Source organism: Carlito syrichta, unplaced genomic scaffold (genome assembly GCF_000164805.1).
Source record: "Carlito syrichta isolate Samal-C Ts95f unplaced genomic scaffold, Tarsius_syrichta-2.0.1 Scaffold12255, whole genome shotgun sequence".
Lineage (NCBI taxonomy): Eukaryota > Metazoa > Chordata > Mammalia > Primates > Tarsiidae > Carlito > Carlito syrichta.
The window spans coordinates 11,897-22,112 of record NW_006956351.1 but is presented as its reverse complement, the minus strand read 5'-3'; the positions used below and the strand labels follow the sequence as shown (position 1 = coordinate 22,112).

Sequence of the window (10,216 nt, the reverse complement as noted above, 5' to 3'; positions counted from 1 at the left end):
TAATCCTATAATAAAGAACACTCTACAAAAGCCTTTAAAAGATCTTAATGTAATTATATCAAACAAATCTACACGTTACTTAATTGCCTAAAAGTAAATACTTATAATTACAAGGAATACAACAAAATCCAGAATTTAACAAAAGTAAAATACACAGTGTCCAAGATCTAGACAAAAATTGTTAGACATCAGAGAATCAGAAAAATGTCAGATATAGGCAAGAAAAAAAAATTATGAAGAGAAATAAATGCAGAGGCAACAAAAATGATGGAAGTAACAGAAAAGGCACCAAAAACTGTTTATTCTTATGTTCTCTGTCTCATAAGTTGTGCTCATTTTAGATAATATATTGCAGCAACTCTGGATACTGATTCTCTCTAGGATACCCTAGGAGTTATGTTGTTTGATTGGGTATTTATTTATTTGTTTCATGACTTGGCTAAACTTATTCTGCAAAGTCAACCTCCCTTATGGCATGCAGTGTTGATACTCAAATTATTTTTATCTTTTAAAATAGAGACAACTGTGTGATATTTCTGTCAAAAGTTGTGCTTAACCTCCCTTAGCTATATATATTTTTTATCCTTTACCATTAAATGTGTGTGTGTGACTTGGAGGCTGCTATCACAGTTGAAGTTTATATTTTTTGCTCCATTTTGACTCAGAAATTTACCTCCACCAAACTAGCCAGTGATTTGGAGGTTGCTTCACCTCTTCCACATCAATAAAACATTTCCCTTTGAAGACTTTTTTCATCTGGGGAAACAAACAAAATCTCTCGTGGTGAGATCAGGTGAATAAAGAACGTGGGGCATGGGAGCCATGACATTTTTGGTCAAAAACTGCTGAACACTTAGTGCAGTGTGGTCAGGTGAGCTTGTAAATCACCCATCATGAAAAGAACAGATGTGGTGAAAGAACCTCAAAATAATAATAATAATAATTATTATTATTACTATAATTAACTGAAGGTGAACACAGCCTCTCACAACAATGCTAGTGGGTACACTGATGCCGGGTGCTGAGAGCACTTACCTAGCAGGGAAGTCTGTACTGAAAGCTCTCCAAAAGATAATTTCTGGGTTTTGGGGGGGTGTCTTTCATATTTATTAAGTGAACAAATTGTAACTATATCTGGGGATTCTTGAATAATGCACTTGAAACAAATAAAACAGACATATTTTTAAACATCCTACATTGGCCCTTATGTTCTATGAAGGATTACTTGGAAATTATTTTAAAATAGTATGATCGATTTCTCAGTAAAATGATTTTTTACCTTCATATTTGTTATTGGTTTTTCAAAGTGCTTTTTACATCTAGTCTCCCGTTTTTCTTTGTCTATTGTTATATTTTTATATTTATCTTTTTTGTTCTCTGAAGAATCTTAAAATTCTTCTCAACACAGAACATAAGACAATTTCTAAGGACTGGCTAAATTTGTCATTGGAAAGGAATATTTGAGTCATTCTGGGTATAGGAGCATAATTTCAGGAACTGGTGACAAGAAGAATGATTAGTAAGAAAGAGAAGATGTATATATTTAAATAAGATTATTTAAATCATATAGATTCAAAGTGATGTCTGCACTGAAACGCTAACAATGGTAATGGAAAGGAGGCAATGTAACATTACAAAGGTCAACTTACAAATATATGAATGGGCATGAATAGATGGAAATACGGTGATATTATAAGTATTAGATTTAATAACCAAAATATATAACTTTGGACCCAAAAGGGAAGAGAAAATTCATAATGTTGTGAGAATTATAATCTGCATAAACTATAATACAATGATATTAATAATATACTTACACATAGAATTTTGGTATAAATAAAAAGCCTTTCCATTACACTTGTATGAAGAACCTAGATTTTCTTACCTATGACGGAAAGGAGGAGATGGGAACTTATGTTTAACAAAATTTCTGACTGCAGAGCACTATGGATAGGTTAATTAACACAGTTATGTAGAAACTAGTATGAATGATGATAAGGTGGTAGGTCAGTTCCAGCATAACACACTATACTCCAAACATTACAAATGAATGAATCCATTGGTCACCGAATGGAGTAGGGAACAGATGTGTTTGTTTGAATGTGAAAAAGTCACTATAACATTCATATTTACTATATGCTATACTATATTTACTATGTATACTGTACATTTCTAATTATACATTACTGTCTAATAACATATGTCCTAGTTACTGCAGATTAGTTTTCAGAATATGAAGAACAGAATGACCTTTTATAATAAAAAATAATAATAGATGAAGAAAGATTTATCTACTTTCTAGTATTACAAGTTAAATTCTATATTATTCCATGAGTTGGGAGAAGTTATTATAGTTATCAATTTTGGAAAATGTATAATTTTAAAAGGCCTACATGGAGATATTAAATAGTCAAACAACCCGATTGATGATCTTTTCTCTCCTAAAACAATTTTCTGACTTAATTATCTATTTCATGGGTATATGAGTAGTTTAAGACAGATGCACATATGCACAAATTACTGAAGAAAAATTGACTTTGTTACTACACCTTTCAGTGCACATTAGGTGACAAAAAGTATTACATACAACAAATAGTCAAGGCAAGGACTTGTGTTTATAAGTATAAAAATAAACACCGTGAAGAATCAACTTTAGACTTTTCTGAATTAGCAAGTATATTTTCAGTATTTTTATAGCATTTGTAATGAGTCTATGTTTTAAAAATAATAGAGAAAAATTGATTTTTGATTTTTTTGGACTTTAGTTGAATTTCTCAAAGCATATGGTGATTCTCAAAATTATCCTTTTCCACCTGCACTAGAATCTTCTTGTCTATTGATTTTAGCATCTATTCAATGGTTTATAGACCAATGAGTGAGACTCACTAATTTCCCCCATAATAACAAAGTTTACACTACTAGAGTATGTTTGCATATTTAACCCTGTAAAAACCCATGATGTCGTGATATTTGACATGTGCCTAGAAGGTTAAATCCTTTATCATTAACCACCCTGAGTCTCATCAGAAAGCAACCTGAACAAAATAAATTATATAACCTTAGAATGGCAAGCCGAGTGAGGCCGAGGCGGCGGGGGAAGATGGTGGTGGTCGTGCCACAGCGGGCGTGGACCGTGGAGCAGCTGCGCAGCGAGCAGCTGCCCAAGAAGGACATTATCAAGTTTCTGCAGGACCACGGCTCAGATTCGTTTCTTGCAGAACATAAATTATTAGGAAACATTAAAAATGTGGCCAAGACTGCTAACAAGGACCATTTGGTTGCAGCATATAACCATCTTTTTGAGACTAAGCGTTTCAAGGGTACCGAAAGCATAAGTAAAGTGTCTGAGCAAGTGAAAAATGTGAAGCTTAGTGAAGATAAACCCAAAGAAACCAAATCTGAAGAGACTCTGGATGAGGGGCCACCAAAATATACAAAATCTGTTCTCCAAAAGGGAGATAAAACTAACTTTCCCAAAAAGGGCGAGGTTGTTCACTGCTGGTATACAGGAACATTACAGGATGGGACTGGTTTTGATACTAATATTCAAACGAGTTCAAAGAAGAAGAACAACGCCAAGCCTTTAAGTTTTAAGGTTGGAGGAGGCAAAGTTATCAGAGGCTGGGATGAAGCACTCTTAACCATGAGTAAAGGAGAAAAGGCTCGACTGGAGATTGAACCAGAATGGGCTTATGGAAAGAAAGGACAGCCTGATGCCAAAATTCCACCAAATGCAAAACTCATTTTTGAAGTGGAATTAGTAGATATTGATTGAAACAATAGTGCTTAACTCTAAAGACATCAGCAACAATGATAAAACTTGGCCTTGAAGAAACTTACATAACTAATTAAGCCTTGTTACTATTGTTAAGGGAAGAGTCAACTGGAAAATTCAAGGAGTTAAGTTAAAACTTGTTTACTTGATCCCAACATTTGAGAAGTGTAATCACTTACAAAGCCCTGAAGTCTAAAATATTTTACTACAGCTGGGTAAAATATTGGTCAAAGAGAACTTTTTCCTTTTACCTCATGTTGTAAAATAAAAGGTTTGATAAAAGTGTAAAAAAAAAAAAAAAGAATGGCAAGCCATGTGCTACTAACATTATAAAACAGGTATCAATTTTTTGGGGTATATATATATATATTCTCCCCTAGTTCTTCTTACTGTATAGTTAGAATCACTTTTTAATATAAGCAAGTGAGCAAAAGTAATGAAATAACAAACTATAGCAAAGTTACCCATTGCCAAACTTTTGTTTTATTTCTATTTCAATCATAACTGAAGATCATGCAAATCTCTGTGCATTAATTTATGCAGATTACACAAAAATCATATTTATTTCATTGGTATAGTTTGTATTTTTTCACAGAATTATCAAGACTTTTGCATCAAATAATTATGGACTAGCAAAACCTCAGAGTTGAAGTAGAAAAATTCAGTTTATTGTTCAACACTGAGAAGAAAACTTCAAAATGAAAAAAAAAATGACTTCTTGGTCATTCATTTCTTGGAAATGAATACAGGCTTCAGTTTATCTGGAAAAATGGTTTCCACAGTTACTTTTAATACCTCCAACTCTTGAGACATTTTCATTCTTGTCAATCCTCTTTTATAGTCACTCTCTGGAAAGCTGTCCTTCATAACATGGCATCCAGTCAATCATATATTTTGCTCCTTGATATACTAATTTATAGTGGAGAAGAACATGGACAGAGGTTTAATCCCAGCTTGAGTACTTAATAACCATGTCAAAGGTATTCAATATCTTTGAACCTGAGATATCTTAAAAGTGGTTACATCACATATTTTACAGCACTTTGTGAGAATTAAGTGTTAAATTATATAAGAAACAATTAGTGCCATATTTTACATATAAAACGCATATATACAGTTTTAGCAGAATCAGCATAACTGTAAAGCAATGTTATTTTTCAAATTATTTGAATATCTTTTTGAATCTTGCCCTCATTGATTTTAATAATGGTTAGGAGTTACACTTTTATAGGACTGTTATTACTGATAAGAAATAATAAATAATGAATTGCAAAAACATTTTTTAAAATGGAATAGTTACAATAAAAACTTAAATTGATACTCCTTGTACTTATACTTTTTGATTGCTTTTTAAATTGTAAAAGTAAAGAAAAAATTCAAGATATTTTAGGAAATTATGAGAAAAAGAATGTTGAATCTATAAGAAGGAGCCCCCCCAAATCCGGAATTATCTTTTGGAGCGTGGACCCCTTGAACACTCAGAATTTGTTCTTCTGTATCAAACTGTCAACCAAAGTTTATATCTGGAATTTTTGAGGATGTTTTGTCACTGTTTGTGGAAGAAACATTCCAAATAGTGGCAAACAAGTGACTGGTTCTTCCACCATGACCAGGCACCTGACCACACCAAGCTATGTTGAGTGTTCAGCATTTTTGAGAAAAATGGTGGGATCCCTGTGCCCCACCTGCCCTAATTTTTATTTCCCTGGAGTAAAAAAAAAAAAAAAAAACAAAGGGAAACCTTTTGTCAATGTGGAAGAAGTTAAAGAAAAAAATAGCAGAAACACTAAAAGTCATAAACATTAACAAGTTCAAAATCTGTTCTGAGCAGTGGAAAATGTGTCTCAATATTTGCATCAGATGGAGAGTACTTTTAAGGTGACTAAGGTTTAAATATGTTAGAATAAATACACACTTTTTATAAATAAATTCTGGGTTTTTAAGGGTCTTCCCTTAAATGTCTGAAAGTGAGTAAAAAAAATTTTGTTGTGTTTGTTATTTAGCTCTAAGGAAAAAAGCATGTTTTGTAAAATACTTCCCTGTTCTATTTTGCATGTCAACATCTACATAATCTTAAAAATTGAATTATGTTTAAAATTAGGGACTGTCAGAGAAATTATATTGTTGTCCAGATGAATCAGTTGTCTTCTTCAGATAACCTGTGAAACCAGGTGTTTATTGAGTTAGCCCCTCTCAGCCGAAATTTTTCTCTGTATTCTGTACCCAGAGTCATACTCTATGTTTAATCTGAAGTTTTTCTTATGACTTGTTTGTTTACTAACTAGCAGGTGACTAAGGTCTTCCTAACAGTCTTTATTATCTAAAGAAAATTTATACCTTTTTTATGTGCAATCTGTTGTTTAAGACACCTTAAAGAAGTTTCTTAAACACCACATGAGAATAAGGAAACATCTACTAATACTGGTTTGTAGGCAGTTATTAGAAATATCAGTCATTAAATATGGGCAAGTTTGAATTTAGAACATAAATGATGATCTAAGAATGTTAGTGTATAAGGAATGAAAATTTAAGTTGTTTAAAATCAAAGATACGAGTGATGCAACCATTCTATGCAAGCTAGGACAGCACATCAACCACTTTTAAAATTTATTTTCTATTTTTGAAAGTGATATTGATAGCCGGGCTCGGTGGCTCAGCCTGTAATCCCGCACCTCTGGGAAGCTGAGGTTAGTGGATTGCCTGAGCCCGCGGGTTCGAGACCCGCCTGGGCAGCAAGACCTCAACTCTACAATAAATCAAAAAATCAGCCTGGCGTGATAGCGCATGCCTGTAATTCCGGCTACTTGGAAGGCTGAGGCGGAAGGATCGCCGGAGCCCAGCAGGTCGAGGCTGCGGTGGCCGGGAGCGGCTACTGCACTCCAGTCTGGGCGACAGAGTGAGACTCCAACTCAAAAAATAAAAAAGAAAGTGATATTGATGAAAACCTTCTTAATTAAATTTCTATGCTTATCTTGACTGATGCACTTAGCAAGAGCAGTAACTTAACATGCAAATTTGTAGACAGATCTTCATCAATCCTACTATGAAAGCTATAATTTTGTTTAGAGACTATTAGGCATATTAAAATATACAACTTTTTCTTATTTCTTTCCTTCCATTCATATTTCCTTCCTTTTTTCTTCACTTTTATTTTTCTTATTATAATTTAATTGCTTAGCTGACTAGATGTTCTTTGTCACGTGTGTCACAGATTATAATAATTTATTTTACTAATGTATTTTAGTTTGCCCAATATGTATAAAATACTATTATTTTAGTGTCATAATACAAAACTTATGGATAAATTATATGTTTTTCATATCAATCTTGAATATTGGATGTACATTTCATTTCAGTTTAATTTTTCATTATAACTTATTTTTTTAATTGACAAATAAAAGCGAAGTTCAAACCTACAAGCCTCCAATCCTTAGCCAGCTTTGTTATGCATCCAATAGGACTATAACACGGCATCAGCCCCACCCTACTCCCATGCAGTTCCTCCAATAGAAACATAGCACGGCCCCTTCCAGCCCCTGTCAGGCTAATAAATACAGCCCACTCCCTGCAACTCTCTCTCTTTTTTTTTCCTCCATTACAGATCCTCCCTGTAACAGTCCCTTTAATAAATCTCTTGGTCCTGTCCGGGTGTGGAGTCATTACTGGCGCCGGAATTCTTTCACATACCATCATCATTTCTTTATGGTGGCAACATTTACATTTAAATCTCTTAGCAATTTTCAAGTATACAATACATTGTTATTAACCAGTCACCATGTTATACAATGAGACTCCTGAATTTATTCCGCATGTCTAACTGAATTATGTATCTTATGAACAATAGATAGTAAAATCAAAATATAATAAAACATATAAAACCCTTACCCCAGTCCTTGATCACCAGAATTCTACTCTCTATTCCTATGAGTTTGGTTTTTTGAGATTCTACGTGTAAGTGAGACCATATGATATTTGTCTTTCTGTGTTTGACTTAATTCACTTAATATAATGTCCCCCAGTTGCAATAATATAGTATACAATCATAAGATAATCTTCTTGACATTGTGTTGTTATGTGCACCTTGGGTTAAACTGCATTAAACACATTTTTTTTTTTACAAAATAAATCTACTTTAGCTAGCAACACAAAATTCAATGAATTGATAAAATTCTTTTTTTTCAATGAAACTGAGAAAAGGGAGATATTTTCATAGGGACATGCCTAACTATAATATTAAATCAACATTTAAGGAACCAAGATAAAAATTCTTATGAGTGTCCATTTAAATGTGCTTACCAAAAAATATTTAGTATTGTTTAAATTATAAAAACGTGAATGGCTTAATAATTTTAAGTATGTAATGGATTTGTAAGAACTAAATGCATGCAATATGACTTTTCAAGTATAAGTCTATTGACATCAAGGCTGAGAGGAAATGAAATAAATTACCACACTAACATGTAAAACTGTATTAGTAATCAAATAAAAAGAATAATTAGTTGGTGTTCAAACTTCTGTGGTAGTTAATCAAATGAATTCATTGCTAAATTATCTTATATTTGGTCAAAATAAAAGTGTTACTTGGATGTCAAAATTGTCACTACAGTGCTTAATTTGATGGGTTACTGAATTGAAGAAACCAACAGTCTGAAATTAGGCAAGACAATAGATTTGTAAAAGAATCCAACTGAAATATATACTGTTCTGTGATATTTGAAAGTGAAAAATGAGATAGGAAAAGAAAGAGCTGCAGAGGTATTCGATTGTGTCTCTGACTTTTAAAGAACCACTGGTATTTACTCTACTTAGAATACTCTGCCAAGAAACTTTGTGTTTCTTTTAACTACATATAAAACTACATAAGCTTTATGAAACAATTTAAGAAATGATGAAAACAACTTGAGCAAACTCCTGGAGAAAAATTTGTATAGGGTGTGGTTAAAGGAAGGTGAATAAAATAATCTATTTGTAGAATACACAAGTCTGTGCAGTCATTTGTAGTATACACAAGTGGTGTTAGTGATGAATAACAAACATTAAGAGGTATAAAAATAGATAAAGGATAAAAGATCACTGCAAAGGGTTTTGTATGCCAACCAGATTTTAAATAGCATTTGACAGAAAAGCTAGCTCAACAGAGATTTTTAAACATATGGTGATATTTTCATTGACAGTGGTATGTTGAAAAAACAGTAGATGAGGTTTATCCAGAATGCAAATTTAAATACTCTGAATATGAGAATAATAATTTGAAAATGAATTTGGCAAGATATGTTTACTTATTTGATGTTAAAACGTGAGCAAGAAATTTCAATTCTGGGGTAAGATAGTGAAACCTCACTTTCCCTGGCCCCCTACTCAATATACAAATAAATATTCTGTAAACTACTAAACAAACATTTAACAAGAGGTAGACTTGAAGGACTTGAAGAATGACATATTAGCATCTCAACTTCTTGGTGAATTCCCTGAGTTTTCTTTTTATCTTCCTTGTAGTTGACACTGGGCAACAGAAAGACCTGCAACTCAGAATTATCAAGAGGTCTAGAAAATCAATAACAACAATAACTAGTCCTGCTGCCTCTGTCCAAAAGACTTGCAAAGGAAAAGCCCAGAAGAGACTCAGTAAGAAGACGCATATCCAGTGGCAGTAGCAAACTCAATCTGCCCTCATCAACAGAAATAGTTGGAACCCACCTCAGTTAGCTGATTCACACTTTACCACACATTTACTGGCACCAGTTACCCAATAAGGGTACAGAAGCAGCACAACTTGTATAAAGTGTCTCTATGTCCTCCATCCAGGGCCAAAAGGTAATCTAAATTCACTACTCAGAACCAGAGACATTCAGGTCTTGGGACTCTTTACCCTGCACCCAGAAACAGTATATGATCCAAGTAGACACTTCTCTCCTCCTGCGGTACTACAGTGATAGAGTGAAAAACCCACCAGCACTCAGTGGCCATAGAATAAATCACAAGAAATACTCTCTCCCTCTAATACAGCATCTCCCTACCTCATATCTATTAATAACTGGGTGGCTTTAAAAAGCACCTTCTGCTTCTGTGGGCAGTACTAGGGGTAGATCCAGCAGGTTCTTAGTCAGAGCTGCCCCACCAAAAAACAAACAAACAGAAGAAAACATTATTAAGAACTCAAAAAACTAAATTGTCTTTGGACTACCGTGTACAACTGTAGCTCAGAAATTACATGCTCAACCTAAGCAAGGTAATTACTTATTAAAACAGAAAATTTAAATAGGATCAAGAGTCTCCTAAAATAGCATACAAAATGTCTAGACTATAGTAAAAAACCACCAGTCATGTCAAGAATCAGGAAAATCATAACTTCAATGAGAAAAAATAATTAACTGACATCAATACTGAGGTCAGATGTTGGATCTATTGGACAAAGATTCTAAAGCAGCCACTCTAAAATTG

General features: G+C 33.4%; 1 pseudogene across 1 annotated transcript; it reads left to right on the top strand.

Annotated features, from left to right (window-relative positions):
• The first annotated feature begins 3,081 nt into the window (after window positions 1-3,081).
• LOC103257901 lies at window positions 3,082-4,076 on the top strand (annotated as a pseudogene). The gene has a single exon (XR_504148.1). The product of XR_504148.1 is annotated as a peptidyl-prolyl cis-trans isomerase FKBP3 pseudogene (transcript).
• The last annotated feature ends 6,140 nt before the right edge of the window (window positions 4,077-10,216 follow it).